We start from the raw sequence: 25,361 nt of genomic DNA, 5'->3' as shown, positions 1-25,361 counted from the left end.
TTCCTTTCTTTTTCTTCTTTAATTGCATAATAGAGAGCAGCAAGTGTCCAGCCCAAGTCCAGCCTCGTGGTTACAGCTTCAGTCAGTAGAGGGAGTATGGACACCTGGGTTAAAGCCACACAGGCCACCCATGGCATCCACGGGAATTGACTTTCTCCTAGAATTCCTCTTTTGTCTGCAAAACCAGGTAAATTCTCTACAGGTATATTTTTTCCTAGATGCCAAAATGCAGCTGTTGGCTCCTAACACGTTTAAAGAAGCCGGAAGTGTAGGAGAGGGGATGATCTTTTGTGTTTGCCATGCCTTTGTTCTTGTGCACCTCCCTGGGAGCACTTGTCTGTTTGCACCTGCAGCAGGGGCTGGGATGGAGCATCACCTTTTCTCCTCTGTGTCATGACCTTATGTCACCATTGACTGTAGCAGGGTTCTGTTTCCCTCCAGGGAGGACACAGCCTTCGTCTTTTCACTGAGGAAGTGACTCTGTGCATGACTTATTGCCAAACATAGATGTTGCAAAGGGCATCCTGCAGAGCAAGTGCTTGCTGGGGCTCCCTTGGGTAAGGGGAAGGATCTTAATGAACAAGAAGGAACCTAATGGCTCTGTGAGCTTTCTGCTTGAAGACTCAGCCCCAAGCTGGTGCAGAACCAGAGGAGTGATCTGGGGGCTCTGATGAATGGTACAAGCCAAGAGTTTGAAATGGAGGTGGACAATCTGGGTTCATCCATTCTTCTACCAGCGTGCCACTCTCTTTGTGTTTTCAGATTTAACACTTGTCTCTGTTTCCCATAAAAAAGGGAATGTGGACTGGCTTAATTTATGTTTATCAGAAACTTCAAAAGAAATGTGCAACAGATTTGACATAAAGTGGATTGTACTTTTTAGTGTTACAGTATTACTTGACTTTTGGTTTGACACCATGTAGCCACAGTACAGCACAGTACTGCCAGAGTGTATCCAGCATTTGTACTTTCTTGTGCTCATTCCTGCATTAGCAGTCTGGGAACATTCTCCAACTGACTGCCTGCCCCTAATTGGTACTGCATGACATTATGCAACCCATTTCAGCTGTATCTAGTCTCTTAAATGCTGGGCAAAAACATGATCAGAGACCTTGTTTGGCTGAATGCAACAGAATAAATCCTAACATTCCTCTGCATTCATTCTGTACATGCCACAGATGGAAAGGCAGTAGTGTTGTTGTGTATCAACAGTCCAGGATTTAACAGGCTGTGAAACTCTGGATTCGTTCAAGTCTGCAGAGCATGGATTTAGACATACCAGAAGGAAGAGCTGCTGTATTCCCAGCCATCAAGTTCCTAAAGCATAAAGGACAAATCTACCAACAGGTTAAGGTAAGGGTTGAGTCTGGTTTGATTTAAAGTGCTCATGATAGAAAATGTGAGAAAAATCTAACAAAAATAAAATAGGAGTTATTACCTTCAGATCTCTGTATGCACAGGTGGTTTTTTTTACTTTAAATGTTTGGTGTGGTTTTGCCTAGACAAGGAATCAAAACTAGGATTTATACTCTCAAGGTTTGATTTAGTGGCTGAATATCAATTTGGGATTTAAATGATTACTTGGTCTAGCAAGTCTAGAGCCAAATACCAAAACATGCAGTTGATTGTCTGAGGAGAAAATGGTTTGTGAACCTTTCTTTAGTCTGGGAGGATATGAAAGGACACAGTTCTATGTTACTGGATGAAGGTGACTTCTGGTTTATGGGGTTAAAGTCCAGCAAAACCCAGGTGCTGCATGAGCTGGCACACACAGGTAGAGTTGGCCTGAGGGCTCCAGGCAGCCTCTTTCAAAGGAGCTGTGGCAGGACTATGCAGATAAGCCTTTGTTTATTAGCCTTGCAATCCAGTCTCTCCTCCACCTGGGCTAACTCCCTAAATTTACGGCTGCTTCCCTAAATTAAATCTTATTTAGGTTCACTATATCCTTCAGTTTAAGTAATTTGTTGTTTATTATTTCCAGTTACCACAGAGGTCTGAGAAATAGGGGAGAGGAGGAAAAAGTTTCTCTTTCTTGCATTAGTCACCTTGGCTGTGCCACTTCCACATGAAAAAATCCTCTCAGAGCATGCCTAACAGAGTAAGTGGGACTCATCTGCAGGTTTGAACACATGTTGGATAATCTCCTAGTGTTTACTCACTTCCCTGAAAATGCCTGATTCCCTGCAGCCTGGTTGCTCTTTCTGCTGACCTACTTTAGAGGTGGTTTCCTCTAAAACAGAAACACAAGAGGAAAGGGCACTAAATTCCAGTATTGGGAGAGCTCCACTGAAGCAGCAGAGTCATTTGTCACTCCACTGTTGCATTTAACCCCTGTGTAAGAACCCAATGAGACAGGTTGACTATCTAGTATCAGTAAATCTTGCTTTAATGGTAATCGATTTAACCTGGTCAATTAAACATTAGCACTTACATCTCTTCTTTTGTATTTTTTAACTTGTACTTCCTGAAAGCAGCTTTAACTGTAGCAGGAGGGGAGATCCTTGTATGAATCTCCTTTGTTCCACACACCCAGAGCACCTCAGAGTGGGTTTCATAGAAGATGCACTGATGTCCTTGGTTTTTTGCAGAGCTTTGATGCTGCAAGTCACAGGGTAAAAAAAAGATGCTGTTGAAATTGACTTGGAGAAGTCCAAAACCATTTTGTACATATGGATCATTGATTTAATTTAAGGGAGGTTTTTTAGGGTTTTTTTGTTTTGTTTTTAAGATTTCTATCTGCAACAGTAAGCTTAGGTGATGCTTTCATTGATAGAGAATTATTTCTTCTTCCTCTAACCCTCATACCATAAAGAGAACTTTAAGTATAAATTTATTTTTTATCTAATCACACCATGTCATTATTAATCCATATATTTTGCTGCTTCCCAGGAAAGCCTTGCATATAAAACGTTGACATTATTAAATGAATTTTGGCTGCTGCGTCCAAGGGTGCATTTTTCTGCCTCTCCTCATGTGTGTGGGTTTTTATTGTGTTGTTTTTTCCCTTTTGTTTCATTCTTACTGCTCTGCTATGACTTGTTTCTCATTTGCTCAGCCCTACAGGGGAGGTATTCTGAGGGCGAAAATTCGTTAGGCAGTAATTAAAGCAATAAAGGAGGCATGTTAATGTAAAACACTACATTTCTTCTGTAGTTTTCAAGAGAGAACTCTTTTGCATGTGTCATCTTTTAGGTAATCTGTCAGAAAGTAACAGGTAGCATCTTTGTTTCCCTTAATATTCCAGAATTCACAAGAAATTCAGGCCTCTTAGAAAGTTCTTGTCAGTGTCCTGTGCAAAGTTATTAAAGTTCAGGACCAGCCAGTGCTGATGGAAAGGCTCCTGAGGGGAGGCACAGCCAGTGCTGGGTGTTGGGTTTGAGCTGAAAGGACTGATGGTTGTTCCTCTGCCCACAACTAGAGATGACAAATGACATCTGCACCTTCATGTCATCTTCTGAGGAAAGCAAAGGATTGCAGAGGATTGTTTTCTCTACTGATAATGAGGGTGGTCTGTTACCAGGGGCACAAGGAAATGGAAGAGGGCTGTCTGCCTACCTGGGAAGACATCTCTTTTCCCATGAAGGTGCTTATTCTGGGCTCAGGTGTGGTTCTACTCTGAAGGCACTTGCAAAACAATCTTCAGAGTAATGTAATTTTGGGACATGAGTGGATTGTGGCAACCTGGGGAGAGGCAACCTGAGGAATTTCCCAGAGAACTCAAAGCAAGAACTTGTGCAAGTGGCTGAGGTAAATATTAAGCTTTGCCAACTAAACCTTGGAGGGATCCCATCCTGTGATGCATCTGTGCTGACTGCACATCTTGGATTCCCTCTCTCAGGCAGAGACTCCCTGCAGGACCCCACTGCAGGATCTCCCTGAGTTTGTTCCCTCCAGGGTCACCACACGGCCATTCTGGGTGCAGTTTGCCCTTTGTGATCCTCCTTCCTACCCCGGCAGGAAGGCTGGAAGGAAAGCAGCTTTCATGCTTCCATCCTGCACCCCTGCCCCTCCTTCTTGATGTCCTGGACAGTTGCCAGCCTGTGACCAACTGTCCCCAAGAAATATTTGCTTCCTGTTTTTCTTGCCAGACCTCCAGAGGCCTCGTTTTTCATGAATAAAATATGAGCTGTTCTAGAGCCATGAAGGGAGGAAACCACTGCCAGTGCTTTTTATTGCTGTGGTTGCTGACGCCTCTGGCTTCACTGACAAGAACAGAGGAGAGAGGAAAGTGCTCAAGGGTTTAGTCCAGTGACTGCAGTGTGAGCTGTGCTGTCTAGAGCCAATACTGAGGAACAGCTGACTTTGTAATACCTTATTTCAAGCAGTTTGTAACTAAGGAATTAAAACATTTTAGTTTGAACTGAGATTTTTGATTATTATTTTCTCAGAACATGGCTAATGCTTGGTTTTCAGTCTGTTCCCCCCACCTTTTTTTTCTTATTATTTTCTGATTTGTCCAGATGAATGTAGAGTTGTACAGTCTCTTGTCATAGCTGAATCACACCTTGATTTTTCTATCAGTTTCAAGAGATTATCAAGATTCTTTTGCATTGGTTTAATTTTTCTTGCAGCTCTTGTCTTGGCACTTTGTTCAAATTTAATAGACAGGGTATACAAACAATAATATTAAAAAATAGGGTTTACCCTGTTGGTTACTGTGCTTGAGCTCCTATTTTGAAGACTTAATGGAAATGAATGATTGAAAAGATAGCTGCCAGAAGTAGACTTTATTTCCCCAGTACATCATTCAGTGTAAGCAAGGTATTTGACTTCTTTATGCAGCTGGAAAATGGAGTAGAAGGGAAGAGTATAATTAGAAAATTTCTGTGCTGCAGAAAAGTAGATCTTTCTTGAAAAAATGAAGGATTAGAAACTAAAAGCTTATGCTGTCTCTTAATGACATCCCAGTGTTGAAAAATGCAACACTGGGAAAGGCTTGGTCCTGATTAGGGAACTGTGCACCTGCAAGCCACAGCACAGCAGTGCACACTTGCCGTGGAGCTGACTTCCATGGTGTGATTAATCTGATTGATTTCCTGGAGATAGCTCCTGTATGTGGAATTAAACCTGCCCTTGTGACTTTTGCTGAATTTGGGCTGTGATTCCTTGTTGAACTCAGCAGGCTGGGAGCACAGTGTGGGTGCCAGGATGAACTTTCAAGGCACTAGGTGACAAAATCATCTCTCTCCCTGAGACGTGCCCACAGCCAGCTATGGCATGTAGGTTGTGGAGCTGGGAAGTGACTGCAAACTGCTGCTGCAGAGATCAGGGGCTTGCAGGAGTGCTGGGTGGCAGCATGTCCTTGCTGAGGCCTTGGCTTTGGTAGTCTCCAGGCACATTTCCTGTGGAAACAAATGGCAGAATTGTTGTGGGACAGGTCTTATTTTGTGTTGGGACCTGCCTCCTGCAAGCCCACACTGGTGCAGGAGAAGTATTTCACTCTTTAATCTGCTTCTCGATATAGGCTTACAAGATTTTTCATGGCATATGACACCTCTCAAAACAGCACATTCCCAAGGCAGCAGTCATGGAGTGAATCCAACAAAGTTCTACTTTCTTTTCATCTGCTGCCCAAACTGACCTGCTTATGTACTCCTAGATCTACCAGGGACACAAACTGCTCTTTAAATACAGCAATATGATTGATTTGCAATGGGGGGATAGGGAGAGTGAAACTGCTGTGCAAGTTTGAATTGCTGTTTACAGGGGTTATCTCTTATATCCTCTTTATGTTCCATGGAAACAACTTCAGGGCTTCAGTCACATCAGCCCTGTGAAGAAGGATCTGCATGAGCTGGGTATTCTAAGTGGGGAAATTGTTAGACTTCAACTCCTTGACTATTGGGACCTGAAAGTCACAGCAGTATGTCATTTGCAAGGCAGTTTTCTCTGGAAGTGCAATATGGCTTTGTTTTATGACCTTGATGTCACAAAGTATTAATAATCTCTTAAATCTACCCCACTTGCAAACAAAAAAAAAAGCCCAACAAGGTACAATTGTTTGGATTTTGGGCTGGTATTTATAATCTGCTTAAAAATCACAGCTTGCGGTGTGATACATAGGTGTGACTGCAGTGAGTTTCTCTGCCAAACTTGCCTGGATACAACAAATAAATGAATTTCAGTCTGTTGGGAGGACAGCTGTTTCCATGACATTTTAAGCCCAGTTTATAAGTATCTTCATATGTTTTCTTAGCATGCTAAATGGGCATGACATGGCTTAATTAATATTTGTGTTTTGCACGCAAAAAAAAGAGGTTCTATAAATTTCTTATTTCCTTTCTTCAGTAAACATCTCAGATAGTAACCTGCTATTTCTGTTCTGTTACCACAAACATTCTTAGAAGTATTGCAAAGGATGTGAAATGAAAGGTACAGGTGAATTACTGACTGGCACAGACCAGATGCCTGATCAGGCAAACACCTCCTTTGAGAAGCTCATTGTTACCACAGGCTCAAAGAAAAGAGAAACAAACCTTAAGTGTGACATACAACAATCACAGAATCTGTTCAGAGAAGTTTACTTCTCTTCAAGAGTTCAGTTGTCTCATACTTTTAAATTCTAATTAGAATTAACATTGTTACTGCTGCAATATAACTATGTTAATTACCTTTAATATATTCTAGAATTGGATTCCTCAGGATAATTTACCTTAATTGCATTTTCCCACTTGTTAACTTTATATTTGGGTTTGTTCACTTATTAACTTAGTATTATTGTATGTTATATTGAGCTTGTCTGTCAGTACTTAGGATTAATAGCATTAGCTATTTTAATATGTGCCTTCCATATTCATTCTGATGAGTTGAAAGCACTTTACAGATCAGGTCAGTGTCATTGTTTCTCTTTTGCTGCTGTTGTGAAAGCAGTTATTGAGATGGAGGGAGTTTCCATTTTACACCAGCAGTAAAACAAAAAAATGGATTAGGATCCAATTCTCATGTGTTGCTGTACAGCGCTCTATAGAACACCACACTGGGTGCATTTTCACAGTGATTCTTTCTTACTGGAACATATGTATGTTTATGAAGTGCAATTAATACAACTAAATTGATAGGAAACTGAAGAAGTGTGTCAAGTTGCTGGATCTGGGTTATATCACAGCATTTGACAGCCAAACCCCATGTTATAAAGGATTTTCTGTAATAAATATTCTACAATGAAAATGAACACCTGGCAAAGGATCAAGCTTTCTCAATCTTTCTGCATCTGGGATTTCTGGGAGTCGAGGCTGTGCTTTGCTCCTGGCAATCACTGCAGCAATATCCAGCTGGTGAGTGAGGTCATTTGGGGCATCTTGCTACTCTCCTGTCACAGGACATAATATTTCTGCATAAAGAAACAGCCTCCTTTTTATAAACCTTTTCTTTAAACCTGTTACCATCTTACTGAGAGCTGACAGCAGGGATCAGTGGATGGTTCTCCAGTGCTCTCCTGGTGACAGGATAACAGCCCATTCCATCAGTACTGAAACGTGATGTGCTGAGGGTTTGGGCTGTGTATTTATGCTCTGCCCCTTACTGTGGTATTTAAATTAGGTCAGACATGGTCTTTGGTTGAAACCTCTCCGTAATTAAAAGCACACCTTTTTTGGCAGGAAGCAGAGGGCAGTGAGTTGTACTGTTAATAGCCTCCTACCTATTCCAAACTCCTGCTTTACACAGGAAAACTGCTCCTATTCCATTCCTCAAATGCAGCTCTGGCAGAGCTTGTTATTGTGAGAGTTACATCACACCCACTACACAAACCTGTCTGGGACCAAGTGGCTGCTTTAGTGACTGGAAATCAGTGGACTGTAGGTGATCCTGTGTGGGACTGTGGGCCTTTATGTTCTAATTTTTCTCATCTGCAACTTGTTACAAAGATCATTTCATATGTGCCTTGGAATCTTCTGGAAAAACACTCCCTGTGTTAAATTACAGTGTCAGAGCCTTTTTAAGGATAGTTTTGCTTTTCTGGAGAATTAAAGGCTGAGAAACTGAACTGGATGTTTCAGTGGTCAATGCCCACAGCCACAGCAGCAATCCAAACCACATCCAGGCACTGCCTGCTGAAGACATTTTAAAAGCCTGGCTTTTCTCTTAAAGTGTCAAAGTTGAAGCCTCGTTTCCTTCCTCTTCCCCATTAAACACATCTTTGGTTGTAGGTACTGAAATCTTTTTTGATGTCTTGGACAGAGATAGGAAACTTCTTCATGGGTCCTGTCCCTCAGCTTTGATCTTGTAACATGCTCCAGTTCATGAAAAGGAAACAGCATTCTCCTGCCTCTCACAGTTCATTCTGTAGCTCTGCTAGAAAACATCTGGTGCTTCTTTTGGGTCTAAAACAGTCTTTGTGGAAAGGCCCAAACAACAGGGAAATAAACAGTTTCTTTCTTTTTTTCTCACTAAGTACAGGCTGGCTCCAGTTTGTTACAGAATTTGTTTGATGAGGTCAGAGAACACAAGAAATCTTGACACCCCTGGTGACAAAAAGAAGAGGTATATAGAGAGGAATAATTTTTTGACATCCAATGAAAAATATTGATCCAGAAGGAATTTTGATTTGCAATGCACAGAGACTGAGCTTGGAGGGTTTGCAGGCATGCCCGTGATGCTTTGAATACTGGAAAAATGCAGAGTTGTCCCATTATGGGGGATCTCTGTCTGCCTGCTTTTTGGAGGACACATGGAACTATACAGAGAATTACCAGAGGCTTTATAAAACAGGCTATTTTTTACCTGATCAATAGAGTGTAGGACACCACACTGGGAGCCCTAAGGGTGGCTCTCTTCTCTGGATTGAATGTGTATAAAGAGAAGTGCATGGAGTGAATGAAGAACATGATAATGCCCAGGGTCTGGTTACCTGGATTCTCTGTGTTAGAGGGGCCTTTGGACAATAAACTTATCCCTCTCAAATTTGATTCCAAGTCTACAAAATAAGGTGGTTTTTGCTCTCCCTTGAAGTCAGGAGGCTTACAAGTCTCTTTTATCTCTATGCCAGCAACTGGCAATTGCCCTGATCTTTGAAAATGAACTAAGTAAAGGACAGTCTGCTCTTCAGTCTTGATTTAGACAAGCAACAAGGTTTAGGGCAATAACAGGGAAAATAAATATGTGGTACTGTGCTGGAATGGTTTGTTCACTACTTACCTCTGGGTTTTTGCTGTGTTGTTCCCTGCCACCCATGAATAAGATGTTATGCTCATTACTGGCAGATCTCCCTTCAGTCCCTCCATGCTCTGATCCTTCTGTATTACTATTTTTCAGTCATGCTTCGTTGTAGATGCTTGACTCTGAAATGCAGATGTCAACCAACATATTTCTGTTTCAGCTGAATGAACAGATATGTTCAAAGATATTATTTCTTCCCTCTATGATTACTTTACTTCATCTGTAAAGAGGAGCTTCATCTTCACATGAAAGACTGACAACAGTCTACTGACTGAATAAAAGAGCTATTCCAAGTTCTCCACTGCCAGTGTGAACTTGCATAGGGCATTTGGACAAACACGGTATCAGAGGACAGAATTTCAGAAGGCCTCCACTTAATGGATGCTGAATTTCTCTGAACAACCAATTGCCTTTGGGCTCATGGGCACTAAACAGCCTTTGTGATGAAAATGGCACAATTTCTTCAGTTGTGCAGCATGATCCCTCTTATTGTTTTGTATTTGTGTGAGTGCTGTCCCACATTCCTTGGAATCATTTCTACTGCAGCAAGGTAGTTTACTTCTAAAATGTAGAACAAGAACTAGACTGTGCTAATGATTAAATTATACTGATGGCTGGAGTTTAAGTAACAGCTAATGCACTAATTTCAGTATAGGAAATATACTAAAAAAGCAGTAAGAGCTCCTCTTGATCTTCATAATTAATGAGAACTGCCATGATCCTTCAACATATTTCTACCCACACTTCCTTTTATGTTACAGAAGTCAGCTGGTAGAAAGCCTTTCACAAAGCACTTTCCAGCACACTGCACAAGCCACGTGTGCTCCCCTAAAGGGTTCTGGAGCTGGATCTTGCCTATGTTGAATCCTGGCCAACAGTCTCCTTTCTTCCAGTGAAACAGAACAAAGTGAGGCCTTCAGACAAGAGTGTACCCAACACACACACCTGAGCTATGGGTACCCAAATAACCACCATCAGCTGTGCTGAGTGTTTCTGGAAGGGAGATGAGTGGGATTCTCATCACTTAACTTTAAACATCTCATTTGGCTAGTTCTCAAATCTCTCTTTAATTCATGGATGGAAGGGAGCATCGTTAGAGAGCAATTCATCCATTTTAGGTGTCTGCAGTATGATGAGGGGGAATTCTACCCCAGTGCCTGTTCCTCTGCACTCATTATATAGAAAGTCTAGACAGTTAGCTTGGATATAAATGTCTGAAGATGAGAGGTTTCTCTCACCCATCTAGATACAACAGAATCTGCTGGATATTAGAGGCTTCGTGGTGGCTCTGGGTCAGATAACAAATGCCTGAAAACATGTCACCACTTGGCTGAATCATTACAACCATGCAAGATCTTAATTTTAACTTAAAGACTGTTTATAAGAGGTTTCTGAACTTTAGTCTTGGCCTAGAATGAGTAAGACCTAAAGCAGCCACTGATCCTCAAGATAAGAAGGTCTTTCAGCAGCTCTGTAATCAAAGGAAAAAAACAGCTTTTTTTTTTTTTTTTTTTTTTTTTTTTTTTTTTTTTTTTTTTTTCAGATCACTGCTTTAATCTTGTTCCTCCCACTAATGCTGGAATTTCATGCCCCTAGATGCAGAAGGCTCTTTATAGTGTCAGCCTGAAAGAACAGTAGGAGCTTGCACTGTCATTGCAGCTGCACCTTTGAGGTGTTGGAAATAACTGAAAGTTGACAGTAATGAAGCTGTGCAATATTTTCAAGTATAGTTTCTGCCACCACTCAGTTCCCACAGTATATAGGCAGGGATTTCTAGACCTATGGTAGGGAAAAGGAGGAACGGATTCAACTTCAAGAAGCCCTTGTTGGCATCTGGGTCTTGATGTCACCTCTTCATGTGGCCTTTATGTGAACTGTCATCTTTAAAAGGTTGCTGCCTTTGGGGAACAAGTGAAGGACTGGTGGATCACAGTGGGTAACTTACTGGTATGTGACAAGTTGAGCATCTCATCAGCTCTTTGCAGAGAGGTGCTTTATCTCCTGGTGCTGGTGAATAAAATGGAAAGGTACATGAACATTTTGGCTGTCTTTATTTAAACAATATAGGTAACAGCAAAACACAAAATGATTGCTTGATTTGTTTCCCTAGATGCAGGCATGAGTATTCCCTTGCTTTTTACACATTGTCTGTGTAATGCTTCTCTTTGTCAGAATAATGAAAAAGAAAACAGTAGTGAAGTGTTTTAGAGATCCCAACAGCTAATGCAAATACCTGTCAAATCACAGTAATGGATCAGTCAAGTGGAGACAGTTTTGCCTATGTGAGTAGCCACTTTTCAAAACAAGATATTTATCACATCACAGAAAACAAGAGGGTAGGAGAGCATATTATCAGGCTAATGGGATAGCCCAGAGATATCAGAGATCACATACCAGCTCTCTACACATAATGGTTTAATTAAAGTCATTATTCTGCTTACCTGTGTAAAATTAACAAGTCCTCACATCTTCATAGACTGAAATTTAAGTGTTTCATGTGCTCTCCCATGTCTGGGACATCAGTGCAGGGTTCTTTGCCTGCCCACAAGCCCCTGTGAATCACTAAATAGTTATTGAGAAATAGTAGTGTCTGTGGGATGATGGCATTTCAACATTTATAGTTGTCCTGAAGCTTTGTGACAAGCAGGTCCAACAAAAGCTGAGGGACAGCTTTGTGGGAGAGCACTTGATAGAAGACACAAATTCAAGTCTACAGGCACTTCAGCCACATCACTGCCAGAGCTCTGCCCTTGGATGATCTTTCTTGCTCTCCCTGGAAATTCCCCTGAGAAAGTTTAGTCAGGGAGGCAGATTTGTCAAAATGATTCAGGGAAATGGCTATAAGAGCTGTGAACTTTTTTCTAGCTTCATCATATTGAAGGCAGTGGGCTTGAGTCTCCTCCCAGACCTTCTTTGTCATCATGTAGACAAAAGGCTGTAATTTAAACATTTACGTGGAAATTATTTGTACTAAGAACCAACTAATGTATATAAGATTAAGCATAAAATTGTACAATTGATCAAAAATTAGGTTTAACTTGTAAGCAATTTGTGATTTGAAATCCTACCCTGAAGCACCTGAAAATATTAAAGAGGATGGGTTTTTTTTCCAGAACTGCTTTAAATTTGCACTCCTCCTTACCAAATGCAGGACTGCATGTAATGCTTCTTGTTAGTCTCACAGAGGGGAGGTCACCATCATTGCTCTGCCACTATCTGGATAAGGAAAGAGATGTGGACCTAAGGCTGGGGACTGACTGAGCTGGCAGATCAGGGGTGGAGCTGGAAGGAGAAGTGAGAAGTTCTTTTGGAGTCCAAGCCTGATTCAATAGGCACCTTCTCATCTGGCTCTTCTCCTGGCACCATACTGTCTCCCTAGGCAACTACAGATTAGAGAGGAGACAAAAATTCTTGTATACAGAACTGCAAAGCAATGACTTGAGCTTGGGTGTAGGAAAATGTCAGGGAAATACAGTGAACTAGCAGTTGAAGCAGAGGCGTTGAAGTCAGGTGCTTCAGGTTCTATTTTTGGTTCGGACCATTTCACTTCTTACTTTGGCTTCCCCTCTGCAAGATGAAAAATGAGGATGCCTACAGCTGCCTCCTGGGACTGGATCATCTTACTAAAGCCAGAACTGTCAAATCTCATATTCTGGATGGTGCTCAGTTGACCTCAGCTCTATTCTTCTCTGCTTTGGTGCCTGTACCTCCTTCATTTCTATCTCCCCTCTGCTTTTTTGGGCCCCCACAGGCAAAACAGAACAGAGTCACAGCAACAAATCTCAGGATTGCTGCTGAGTGGGAGCCTCCCCTGTTTCTGTATACCCTGGGGCCTTCCACCATAGCATCTGATGTGCAAAATATCCTGGGCTGCCCCTTGTGTGATGTGGGGTGTATCAGCTGTAGAGCTGATAAAGTACACTGAGTTATGGCTCTTGTGCAAAGCACTGCCATTCCTGTTTAAATTAGGGATGCAGTTTCAGGGCACAGGCACTAGACAGGTGCTGGAACATGTCCAGAGGAAGTCAGCAGAGCTGGAAGGAGTCTGGTGCACAAGTCGAGGAGTGGCTGAGGGAGTTGGGAGTGCTCCTTTTCCTGGAGAAAAGGAGGTTCAGGGGGGCCTTCTGCCTCCCCACAGCTCCCTGACAGGAGGGGGCAGCCAGGTGAAGGTCAGGCTCTGATCCCAGGGAGCAGGGGACAAGACAAAACAGCCTCTGGTAGCACCAGGGGAGGTTTGGATTGGATGTTGTGTAAGATTTCCTCATTGAAAGGGCTGTGAAGCCCTGACACAGGCTGCCTAGGACAGAGATGGTCACAGTCCCTGGAGGGATTTAACAGATGTGTAGAATTAGCACTTGGGGACATGGGTTAGTGGTGGCCTTGTCCTTGCTGTGGGACTGGCTGAACTCGATGAGCTTAAAGGGGTTTTCCAACCTAAATGACTCTGTGGCCCTGCTCTGTTGTATCTCCGTGCAATGCCAGCCCAGGCACGGCTCCGGGAGAGAACGGCGGCAGTGGTGAAGGCCGAGTGCCGATCACCACCTCAGCCGGCTAGCCTTGCTTTGAATGACCGCGTTTGCAAGGCTGTAGCTGTGTTCTCTTTGCTGCGCTCCCCGTTAACTCCCGGCGAATTAGGGATCTCTCCTTTTTTACAGGAAGCACCGCCAGCTCCTCCTGCCCTTCCCTTCTTGTATCGATCAAAACCACCGCCACCTAAATCCAGGTGTGCCGAGAGAGCTCCTCCTTCCCAGAGCCCCTTCCCAGTGCCGCGGGCAGGGAGGCGGCGGCTCCAGCGAGCAAAAGGTGATTTTAGGATTATTTCGGTTTTAGGGCAGCAGCGCTCGGGGCTGCGGGCAGCCGAGAGGAGCCTCCGCGCTGCTTCTCCACCCTCTCACCCGATTTGGGGAGGCGCCAGGAGCCGGCAACCAGGAGGATTTCGGCGCGGGGCGGCCCCGGACCGGCCCCTTTGTTCGCGTGGGCCCGGCCGTGAGCCGGAGGGCCGGAGGGAGCGGCGGTGCCGGCCCCGCATCCTCCTCCGCCCCCGCCGCTCCGAGCCGCCGCCCAGATCCCTCCTCCCGGCTCCCTCCGCCCGCCTCGGCCGCGCAGGGAGTGGCAGGGCGGCTGGCGGCCGGGGTCGCATCCTGCGGTGGCACCGAGCCCCCGGCCCCGCTCCGCCGGGCAGCGCCAGGGTAAGGGGGACAGCGGCAGGGGCGGCAGCGCCCGGCCGGCCCCGGCCACAACAAAGGAGGGGTGAGCGGAGAAGGTGCGGGAGGAGCCCGGGCAGCGGGGATGCGCCGCTCCGTTACCGATGGGAGGCTCGGCCGCCGCTCGCATTGTCCTTGGGCTGGGAAAGGCAGCGAGCATCCTCGGCGGGCCGGCATCCCGGTGGATTCCTGGGCTGGGGAGCACCGGCACCGGGAGGGGCTCGGGGCTGCCGGGGGCTCACACCCACCCCAGCCCCGGGCAGGGCGCGGGGTGGGCGCTCGCCGCTGCTCCGGGGTCACGGGGAACGCGCGGGTGCAGCGGCCACGGAGGCAGCGGCCTGATGCCATGGAGACGGAGGTGGGAGTGGGTGTCAGCATCCGTGTCTCCGTGCCGAGCGAGTTTTGGGTTTGAAATGGGAGGAAAAATTGTCTTTTGTCTTTGGGAAGCTTGACTGCTTGCTGGACTCAGTGTCCTCGCTCGGGTTTTCTCGCTTAACGATCCAGATATTGGCATTAACCACATCCTGCAGGATCTGATGTGGGCTTTTTGTCTGTTGCAAGATGTGCTTCTGAGGAAGGCCCAGGTTGAGCTGCTGGCATTGGCACAGTGCTCGGGTTATGAGCAGCACCCGGGCAGGTGCAGGAGGGCTCTGCCTCTTTCACCTCCTGACAGCGAACAGCAAAGGGTGTTCGGGGCAGCATCCAGGGATGCAGGCAGAGGCGTGAGCTGTTATCTCCACAGTATCCAGGCAGGCTGCAGTGGCGTTTTGGAAGCGCTGGGAGACAAAGCACTGTGTCAGCACCGAGTGTTATTTGCTGCTCTGTTGAGCATTAGTCTCACAGGCCTACAAACCTGTCTCAGAAACTCATCCTGCTGGAATGGATGTCAAGTTTTACCAGTCCACCCATTACTGCTGCCTAGAAGTGTTTCCTTGAGGATGACTTGCAGCTCAAGAACTGGTCTGCATGTGGACAGAGCTATATTTGGGGTGCCTGGCTGGGCTTGTTGGCCTTAGCCTCTGCCCAGCTGCCTGCTAACACCATCCCTCTCCCCATCAGTGCTCCAAGAGAGCCCCATTAATCAGCACAGCTCTGTCACTGCTGGCATGGTGATGGTTTTGAACAGTGCAGCTCCTGATAATAAAGTTGAGTCTGAGATATGGCATTTTAAGAAATTACCTGTCTGCTTTTAGAGCCTGCCAGGGATTAGGAAGGAGGGAGTCTGCATCAAACAGCTCTGTTCTCACCAAAGTTGTCACTGCCTACCAGAAATCTCTGGGAGTACAGGACTTCAAAGGCTCAGCTCTGAGACATGGCACAAGTGACAACATTAGCAGCAGCCACTGCAGCACAGCAGGGAGAAGCTGTGCTGGAGCCTGTCTGTCATCTCAGGAACACTTGTGTGGGGCTGCCTTCAATAAAGGGAAACCTCACATGTTTTCTTCAGGAGGTTCTCTTGTGATCAGTATGGATGGGATTGTCTATTGAGGCCAAGGGTTGGTACGTCCTTCTCTAGCCTTGGAGGCTGCCATAATCTACTCTAGCAAGGAGCAGTTCCTGGCATTTTTTTCCACTTTATCCCCACTTGTACTTTTTGGTTTGGCACAAGAAGTGATGGAGAACCTAGAGGGGGCTTTTCTGGTACCAAGGGTTGTGGCTCTGTAAGGACATCCAGGCTAATTCTTCCACTATGTTACTGGGTGGTTAAAATGGATCAAGGCCTGTGTTTCACCTCCTGATTAAGGTTGTTGGTTTTATTTGCTGCCTTGGTCCATGAAACTTGGGGAAATAATTTTTTTTTTTTTTGAGAGCATGTTTTATAATTCTGGTGAGGACAGGAGAGAACATATAAAACAAGTTCCATACCCTGGTATGTGTACTCTCTGCATACATGGTTGCAGAGAGTACAAATGCATGCCAAGGTTTAGATTCTTTTAAAGCTCTGGGAAAGCCCAGGTATGGGTAGCAAGACTTGAATGTGACTTGTTGCTAGCCTGTGTTAGATGCTGATGTGCATTTATCTATAGAGATATCTTGTAGATGTTTGTAGAGAGATCTATTTTTTCATGGATGCCTTTTATAAATACTGTGTGACTCTTCTCCATCTCCCAAGGGCTCAAGAATGACCAAGGAAGTTGATGTCATGGGTTGAGAGCACAATTTTTTTTCCTCTGTTGCTAACTTAAATGTTCCCAATAATTAGTCTCTGGCTGTTGTTCTTTCATCACTGTTCTTGTGGTATTTATGGTAGAATTTCAGGTCTTGTTAGCCAGGGGTTGGATAAGAGCACTGGTGTACTGTCCAGCAGTACAGACTGTTTGTCAGACTCCAGCATGACTTGGGCTTTGTTTTGCTGCTCAGTTTTTTAAAACAACCACATGAAGTTGGTGAATAAAGATGAACTGTTGATGCTTACTCCAGAAGCCCAGGTCAGAGTAAGGAATTGGGCTTGGTCTTCCTTGTGTCCTGCTCTATTCCTGTCTTCTCCATGTGGGTCCTTCCTGTCTTATCCTACGTGGAAGCTTTTGTCTCCGTGGCTGACACTGATGGAGACACACAGAATTCTCAGTGTATCATTATACAAAGTCTCTTTCTGCAGCACCCCCGTGCTCTTGGAGCCTTTCCCTGTCTGCTGAGAGCAGTCTGTGTGCTCTGTTGAGTGTTGATGCTAAACAGGACAAAGCAAATTCACTTCCCTCATAGCTGGATTTAATTTCTTGCTCCTATATGATTGTGCAGTAGCTCTTGTTGTGGAAAAATTACTTCACTGCATGTGACTGATACTTTCTGCTATTCAAAAAAACCCACCAAAAATTCTGTTGTAACCTCTTTTAAATAAAACCTACAGCAAACTCACAGTGTTTTTGCATCTGACTTTTTGAAGTCATTCCCGTGCACTGGTAGAGTTTTTATTATCCCATTCTAAATAAGTGAAGCTGTTTCTATAAAACAACCATGGCTGGTTCAGATGCAGCATAAGCAAAGAAAGATGTGGGAAGAAATAAAGCCAAGCTTTGTCATATTTTTGTTGCCTTTTTTTTAACTTCAGAATGATGGAATTAGGTATGATGCTGGCTTGGATTGGCACTGAAATTAAATGCTATTTTAATTTCAGTCATTTATTTGTATTAAGCTAATGTTTAGTCACCTGCATAATTGCAGAGGAATGTGGCACAGACTGGCAAAATTCCATATTGCAGTTTCTGAGCCTGTCACGGAGTCTCCATCTCCTCGTCCCAGTCTGCTGAAGCACAAAGGGAATCTAAACTTTGAATTATTTTGAGAGTTTATGCTCTGAATTCTGCTGTTGACTCCCTTGAAAACTTTGTGCCTGTGAAAGCCAAACGATTATTTTTGAAAATATTTATACGTTTATCTATTTCATATGTCTATCTATAAAATTAACACTTCAAAAGGACTTCCCAAGTGCTTTGATGGGTTAGATATTTAGGGAGATAGTGGTGCCATCTCTGCCACTTTTTGTAGAAGTTTAGAGAAAAAATGTTTCTATCTGTTTCTCCCAGGTACAAAAAGGGCGTTGTAATTCTGACCTCCTTTGAGGTTTGTGAATGAAATGCTCTGGGGATGTTGGGTATGTGGATCTTGGAACTTTTAAATCCCTTTTTGCTCCTTATAGATCCCTTTCCTGTGCTTTCAGACATGCTTCCTTTAAAAAGGTCATGCAAATTAAAATGTATTGCCTCTGCCAGAGCTCTTGGTCAAAATTAATTCTATTTTATTTTACTGAATAACTTGCATAGTGTAGTAAAGACCACGTGGATATTGGTTACACTGGAAAGATTTCACAGAAACTTCAAGAAATCATCTGATCCATCTGTCTGTTCCAGATTGGATCTGTCTTCACCTGCCATTCAAGACAGAGGTTTGGAGATTTTTATTTTTCAAAGAATAACGTAGCAATGTAGGAATTTGCACAGCCTCTCTGGGCAGTCTGGCTCAGTTTGAACTCTTTTCTGCAGTACATCTTCCCCTTTGTTTTGTTGTTGTCATTGTCACTTTGCCTATCTGCCCATTTCTGTACAAAGGACAAAGGTGTTTCACTGACAAAACCCCCACAATTTCTTTTGCAGCATGAACTTCTTTTGCAGCACGAACTTCTTTTGCAGCACATCCTCTGGTGGGACAGGGAAGGTTTCCAGCCTGAGGCACCAGCTTCTGGTATAGTCACTGACAAAGGGTTTCTCTGGCTGATCTGTTCCTTTTCTTCCTTTGGCATATCCCTCCCCTATTTATCTGTTGCATCGTGCTTTGACAACTTCTGTGTCCTGTAATTAGTACTGGAAACTTTTCAGTAGCCTGACAGGCACAAAAAGCAGCTGCCTGTTGAAACAAACAAACAGCACTTTCCCATGCTTTGTGAACACTCTCATTCATGACCTGCAAGTGCCTCCCCTGGATGCAGGGACTATCCTGGCTGTGGAATAAACCCCCCTAGAAAAAGAGGCCTCTCCAGTTGTGTTTAATGAGCTTTGTAGCCTCGTATTTGCCTTTTGTATATTGTGTACTGTGCTCCTCTGTGGCTCCTATCAGCATGAAGTTGGCCCTGGTGAATAAAGCCTCCTCCTTGGCTATATTTAGCATTTAGCTATTTGTTTTATAACTGAAATCCTTACTATGCAAATTGGAGCAGGTCACTCTGCAACCTTGCATAAGTGCCTTTGGTTTGGTTTTCTTTTTATCCCCTCTCTGGACTTTTGTTTCCCAGCTGGTAAGTTTGGCATGTTTAGCTGCTGACCCATCCACCAGCCATCCCTAATGGAGATTTAATGATGGACAGTATGGCACAAAAAGGCAGGCTTTTGTGGAATATGCTGGTGAGGCAGAGGATGCCTCTTGGAGGGAGGATGTTTTGCCTTTCACTGTTCATCTTTTATTTGTCTGTTTATGTGGGCTTTCACTGGGGCCTGTGTAGTGGCTTTTTGAACTGGCTGAGTCTCATCCGTAGGAAAACTTTGTTTATATGTGTACATATATTTATGTGTATTTCTAGTAAACAATATTAACAATATCAATGCCTCCTGCAAGCTTAATCTTGATGTCTCTGAAGCATCTGCAAACACTTTTCCTTTTTTTATCTCTGAATCTCCTCAGAGCACATTGGCAAGGTGCCAGGGAGGTGTAGGAGCATTTCCAGCACACTTGCATGGAAATATCAGTCAAATGGTACTTTTTAGTGATGATATGATCCAGGTTTAGAGAGGGCTATGATACACTCTGCCTTAGGGTGCCAGCAACTTTGATTGCCATTGTTAGAAGTGACACCTCAGTTCTTCCTCTTCCATTTTAGTTGAAACATGACCAGTTTGTGTTAGAGATGTGCACTGTGATATAGGGAAGCTGCTTTTTGTAAAGGATGCTGAACTTTCTTGGCTAGATGAGATTATATCTTGATCTCTGTACAAAATCACGATTGTGGCTTTGTCTTTATTGATGGTATAGAACCAGGCTGTTTCTGTGAGAAGTGAAGGAGCAGCCAGGGACACATGATGACTCTAAAGCTCCAGCTGGAACACGTAGTGCAGTGGTACTCCAGGAGTGTGGTGGGCTGATCCATCTGTGCTGCCTACCTGCTTTCAGGCTGAGTTCATTGCTCTTATCTCCAGAGATACCAACAATTAAATCATATTTTTGGCATTGATCTGTCTGTCCAGATCCTTTCCTTTTGGCTGTTGGCATCTACACATCATGGACTGCTCTGTGAGCTTCTCAATGGCATGGCAGTGTCTGGACAGAGGTGCTGATTGAAACCAGGCTGTGGAGCCCTCCAGCTCCTGCTGGGTCTCTGCTGCTGTGGAAGAAGGCTGGGATTGGGAGCCTGGCCCAAATGTGGCAGCCTCTGCTGTTCCTGCCAGCCCAGCAGGTCCTGCTGGAGTGGGCATGTTCAGTCTCCACACCTGCTATGCAATCTGACTGCACAGGGTGGGGTTTTATCTCTCACTGCAGAAACTGCAATCCCCAACCTCTCCATCCATTGCATACTAGGGAGCCTTATATCCACATCCTCTGGAGCTGGTGTGGCCTCTCAGTGCCCAGAGGCTTTGAGCTGGGATCTTGCCTCTCTCCATGTGGTGCAATCCAAAGTAAACACTGGCTTTTGCAAGGCAGGGTGTGGAGGTGTGGGGAAAAAGGATCTGTGTGGCAGCAGGAGATAACATATCAAATTGGAGCTTATCTGTCAATATTATAACTTGCCAAAATTATGATCTTGGTCATTGATAGGGATGTAATTTGAATATGATAGGGGTGTAATTTGAATAAGATGTGTTCCTTCTTGTCCTTTAAGGTCCACGAGCTGTCCAAACTCCTGTTGTGTGAGGAGTGTGTGAGATGACTGAGGTTACAGGTGGTAAATTAGGAAACTCCATGATTAACACATACTGACTGAAAGCAAACTCTCCAGATTACTGTTCTCCTTGCCTGCACCACTGGTTGTGGTGGGAGCTGTGTGGATGTGTCAGTGTGAGTGAAGGCTGGAAGTGTTTGTAGAGAGGCTCAGGAGAAAACAGCAATTAATGCACATATTAATTAATGCACATAGCCCAGAGGTCATCTGCTTAAATGGAAGGCTGACTTTGGGCTGGTGAATCAGCAGGGTGGAGGAGGAGGGAGCAACTGTGTCCAGCATTGCTCTGTTGCCATCAGAACAGGAAGCAGGATTCTCATGTGGACAGAGGGATGGGGTTTGCACTTGGTGTCCCAGAGGGAGAGTGGGTTTGCTGCTGCTGAGTGTCTTTGGTTTGGTGAGCTCAGATCTTTCAAGGGGCACCAGTGGTATAACCTCCTGATCTGCCCCTCTCAGTTGACAGGTTGGTGCTGTTACCATCCATCTGTGTGGAGCAGGGATGTTAGTGACTGCTGTGGAAGAAGGATGCAGAAATCCTGGCTGTCAGTGGTGTATCTTAGTTGTGGGGTGGTTAAAGTTTGGATCTTTAGAGGTCTCTTCTAACTCAGCTGGTTCTACCATAGCCTGTATTTACTTCTTAACTTCCTTCCTGTTTTATCTTAACACCCAGAGTGTGAAGGTGGTTAGCTATTCTTTAAACTTTTTGGAATAATTGCTTTGTTTGAAGGAATGAGATTATGTTAGCTTTGAGATAAAGTTTGTCCCTGACTTGGTGAGACATCTCCTGGGAGGCAGCATGCACTTTGGGTTACTCATGTCTGGAACAGACTGAATTCAGGTGAGGAGGCTTGGAGAAGGTCAGCTGAGATGACCCAGGAACTGGTGAGTCTCATATCTCAGGACTTCTCAAAAGAGAGCAGTGCTTGCTCAGAGTGGCTCAGAGAAGGCAGACAAAGGGCAGAGCTGTCTGCTGGGAGCTGGGCACAATGGGAGGGTGTCAGAGTTGTGCAAAGGGCACAGGAGATACGTGGGCAGGAGGTTGGCTTGGATAAATCTGGACTGGCAACTGGTGGGCAGCAAAGGCTGAAACTGCTGGAAATTAAATATCTTGTACAGTGGTTTCATAACTAATGGAAAGGGGCTGCAGCAGGGGCAGGGTTGCATATTCCTATCTTCATCCCTGCCTGAGGTTTTGGCAGCTTGTGAAGAGGCAGGGTCAGGTTTCCCTTGGTGTTTGCACTGGGGTTGTTCTGGGGAGGTTCTGTAGCAGATGTTCCAGCTGCAGTGGCCCAGGGCAAGGCTTCTGTTTGATTCCTGGGATGGCCAGGTCTCCATCACAAAAAAGGATTGCATTAACATGGTGCCTTTTCCTAGTGCACGTGACAGTATGTGTACACACTGGGCAGCATTAGTGGAGCACAGAGAGGATTTTAGGGGCAAGCCCAGTGTGTCCCAAGGTACTTCAGAAACTTGTTGCATCCTGGTCTTATCAACCAAATCATCTGCAAGTTTAAAGTGGTACAACTGCAGTGCCATCAGACAGACTGGTCTGCAGAGCCTACCTTGTGAAAAGGGGGTAAAAATCAGGGCAAAAGGGACCCAGCTCCTGGTTTTGTTTCATAATCAAAGTTCAGGACAGAGGTTAGATTATAGAAGTGCACAAATTAAAATATATGTATCAATCTAAACTCCAGTTAGTAACAGATAAAATGCCAGAGTGAACTTTAGTGCTATGCTAAATCAGCAGTCAAAAGTTAGGAAATTCCAAAAGTTCAGATCCTTCTGCAGCTCTGCACAGCATGTCTAGCATGGCTGGGTTGTTGTAGAGCTCATATTTAATTAGAGAAATTGTTTATCCAGTAGAAAAACACCAAGCCATTATAATGGAGAATATATGTCATGTATCACTGTGTTTCCTGCACTTGGCCTTGCTCTCCTCATGTTTCTCTTCCAGTTGCTGTTTGTGACAAGTAATATAATATAATTTGTGTGAATAGGGAACTTGGATTTTATCAAAGCCTTGTGAATTGTAGAGAAATCTCTAATGGAATAGAGTGCTGATAAATCAGGTCTGAAGTGACCTGCAGGACAGCACTGGTGAAACCTCTGTGTACATTCTGTTCCCTTCCCTTGTGAGCCTGCAACTTTGGTGTCATGCCCCTGATAAATCTCTGCAGGGACACTGTCCCCTGCCCCTAGGGCTGAACTCCAGGGAGCAGAAACTCATGCAGAACCAAGACCATGTCCAGGATTTTTCCCACTAATTAGAGATAGTTTTGCTCTGCAATTAGTACAGAATTGTTGCTATCTACCTTATCACTCCTCAGCAGGCATTTTGCCAGTGTGAGGAGCACAAGCTCATCCAGCCCATAAATTACTCCACTGGTTATGTGATTACTTCCTTGAATGTGCTTTGGCTTTTTGTCTCTGCACTTTGCCTCAGGATTTGCATTGTGGTTTTTAGAGTGCAATAGGAGAGTTTTGCACATTGTTCCTTTAAAAAAATCTTGTTTAAGAAGTAAATCACAGGATGTTTAGTCTATCATAGAGGTTAGAATTAGTTTCAAAAACACTTGAGCTTTTAAGTAAAAGTCCTCTAGGCTTTCTCTTGGCATTCTGTGCTAATTATTACAAAACCTGAGTGAGCAAGAAGACTGAACACACCTTCTCTAGAGGTGAACAACACTTCACACTTGTCAGGGAAACTGTGTAGTGACAACGGAGCTTTATGGCTGAAAACCTATTTGAATTCTCAGCTGCAAGAGAGGAAAAACCTGGTGGCTGACAGTGGGTACCAGGATTCCCTGTTTTCCCCACATGTAACTGGAAGCAGTGTGTTCCTTTCATTCCTGCAGTTCTCTGTCTCCATTCCCTCTATGGGAAAAGGAAACGTTTTCTTGGAAGAGGAGTCTGACCTTAATTAAAAATGAGTGTCTCTTATTTCCTCTATACTTCAATTAAGTGCAAGGATTTACTCCTAATCTGCCACGTGCCTCAGAAATGGGTTTCTGGTGCCTTGTCAGAAGGAGTAACTAACCAGGGAAAAGAGAAGGCGATGGCACAATTACCTTGGATCGGATGGAGCATCTTAAGGAATTAAAAGATAAAATTGCCTTTTCTTCTCAGCATAATCTCTGTCTGTATTAGCAGAGCTGCAGTTTGGCGTTATCATATCCTGTCCCTGATGGGATTCATTTCCTGTCCCTTTCACACCAGACTGAGCCCTTCAAGTCTGCCCTTGGATTTGGATTTCAAGGCAAAATTCTGTTCTTGAACTCCCTAACCCATTTTTGCAGCATGGGCAGTGTTGTGAGGTTGTGAGCCTGGGGGCCCAAGTCTTTACTTGCTCTTCTCCCTGGCATGGGACATTTGGCAGTAATATATCCAGGAGGAAGAACCCCAGGAGATGGGGTTTTGATGCCTGAAAATCTCATTTTTCTGGGAGTGGGGAAGGTGCAAAAAAGTTTGGAGGTATGGAGTGCATGGAGCCAAATGTCCAGAAACAAGAAATAAAATAACTTAACTTAGAAGAAAAAAAAAATCAGCATCTTTAGGCCAGTAAAGGTTTTATATAAGGCCTAATAAAGGAATACCAGATATGGCTCTGAAAGCTTTTTTGCCTTTATTCTGTGTGCTTATTGAGGTGAGTGCAGAGCTCCTCCAGTGATCAGGGGACCAAATTATTTTCTGGCATTTTATTTTCAGGGAGATGCTGACACACTGTTTAGAATGTTTGCAGTGCCTGAGGCTGAAGGTTTGTGCCCTCAGCAGTGGTGTTTTCAGAGGGGAAGCAGGGGTGGCTCTTGGGCTGTTCTTGGGCTGTTTGCTCTCATCAAGAGTCTGACAGAAGTCAGGGGATGAAACCCAGTGATTGTGAAGAGAATGACAGAGATAATGGGATGAAACTCAAGACACCTCTTGGAGGCTAATGCAAGAGTCTTTGTGTGGATTGAGTCATATAATAGCCCTGAAAAGGGCTGAAACTGCTTGCAAATGTCCTGTATCCCAAAGCCTGGTGTTCCTCTTCTGTAGCATGAACATGAGGAAAGATGGAATGGTGTTTAAATAATGACACAAGCAATTGATTCTCACAAAGTTGTCTTAGATGAGATTAGGTGAAAACTGGGACTTTCTTGTGCTAACTTTTCCCCATTCAAATAGTTGTCTTTGAAGTCACTGATTATTTGCATAAGTCAAAATTATTAGATACAAAAGTGTTGTACTGCTTCTCTGCACTGTTGTTGTCATTAATCTTTTGGACAACATGATAATGTTGATTTCCCTCAGTCTGATAATTAAATGCTGTTATTTACCCTTTTTTTCCTATGGGCCCCATCCCTGAAAAGGTGTGTGCATCTCTGACTGAAAAATTCAAATTCAATTTCTTACATGCGAATTCAGTCAATTAGTAAACCTGAATCTAGACCGAACTGTTAGAGCAGTATTCAGATACAGCTGGTTGGAATTCCACATGGGTCTGCTCTTATAGGGAATTCCCTGTGCCTTGCCCAGGGTGTCATGTTGGGTAAAAACACTTCTTACATCCAGATCCAGCCAGAAGGAAGCACCAGGCACAGGATGGGATTCAGGCCAACTCAGTCTGGTGTCTGCAAACATGTTCCTGTGTCTTGCAGTTG

At 44.2% G+C, this 25,361-nt stretch overlaps 1 protein-coding gene across 3 annotated transcripts in view; it reads left to right on the top strand.

The window, feature by feature from the left end:
* Positions 1 to 1,139: 1,139 nt before the first annotated feature.
* The window catches only part of CLIP2 (CAP-Gly domain containing linker protein 2), an 89,705-nt gene continuing 65,483 nt past the window's right edge, over positions 1,140 to 25,361 (top strand). For 2 of the 3 annotated variants that reach the window (XM_066333164.1, XM_066333162.1), the window contains exon 1: positions 14,254 to 14,345. The gene's annotated coding sequence lies outside the window, so the exon portion shown is untranslated. Of the gene's footprint in view, positions 1,354 to 14,253; positions 14,346 to 25,361 lie in introns of those variants that run through there. The other variant, XM_066333163.1, reaches the window with a different exon arrangement.

This window comes from Sylvia atricapilla, chromosome 20 (assembly GCF_009819655.1).
Source record: "Sylvia atricapilla isolate bSylAtr1 chromosome 20, bSylAtr1.pri, whole genome shotgun sequence".
Lineage (NCBI taxonomy): Eukaryota > Metazoa > Chordata > Aves > Passeriformes > Sylviidae > Sylvia > Sylvia atricapilla.
The sequence above is the reverse complement of the archived record's forward strand: the minus strand, read 5'-3'. Positions and strand labels throughout refer to the sequence as shown.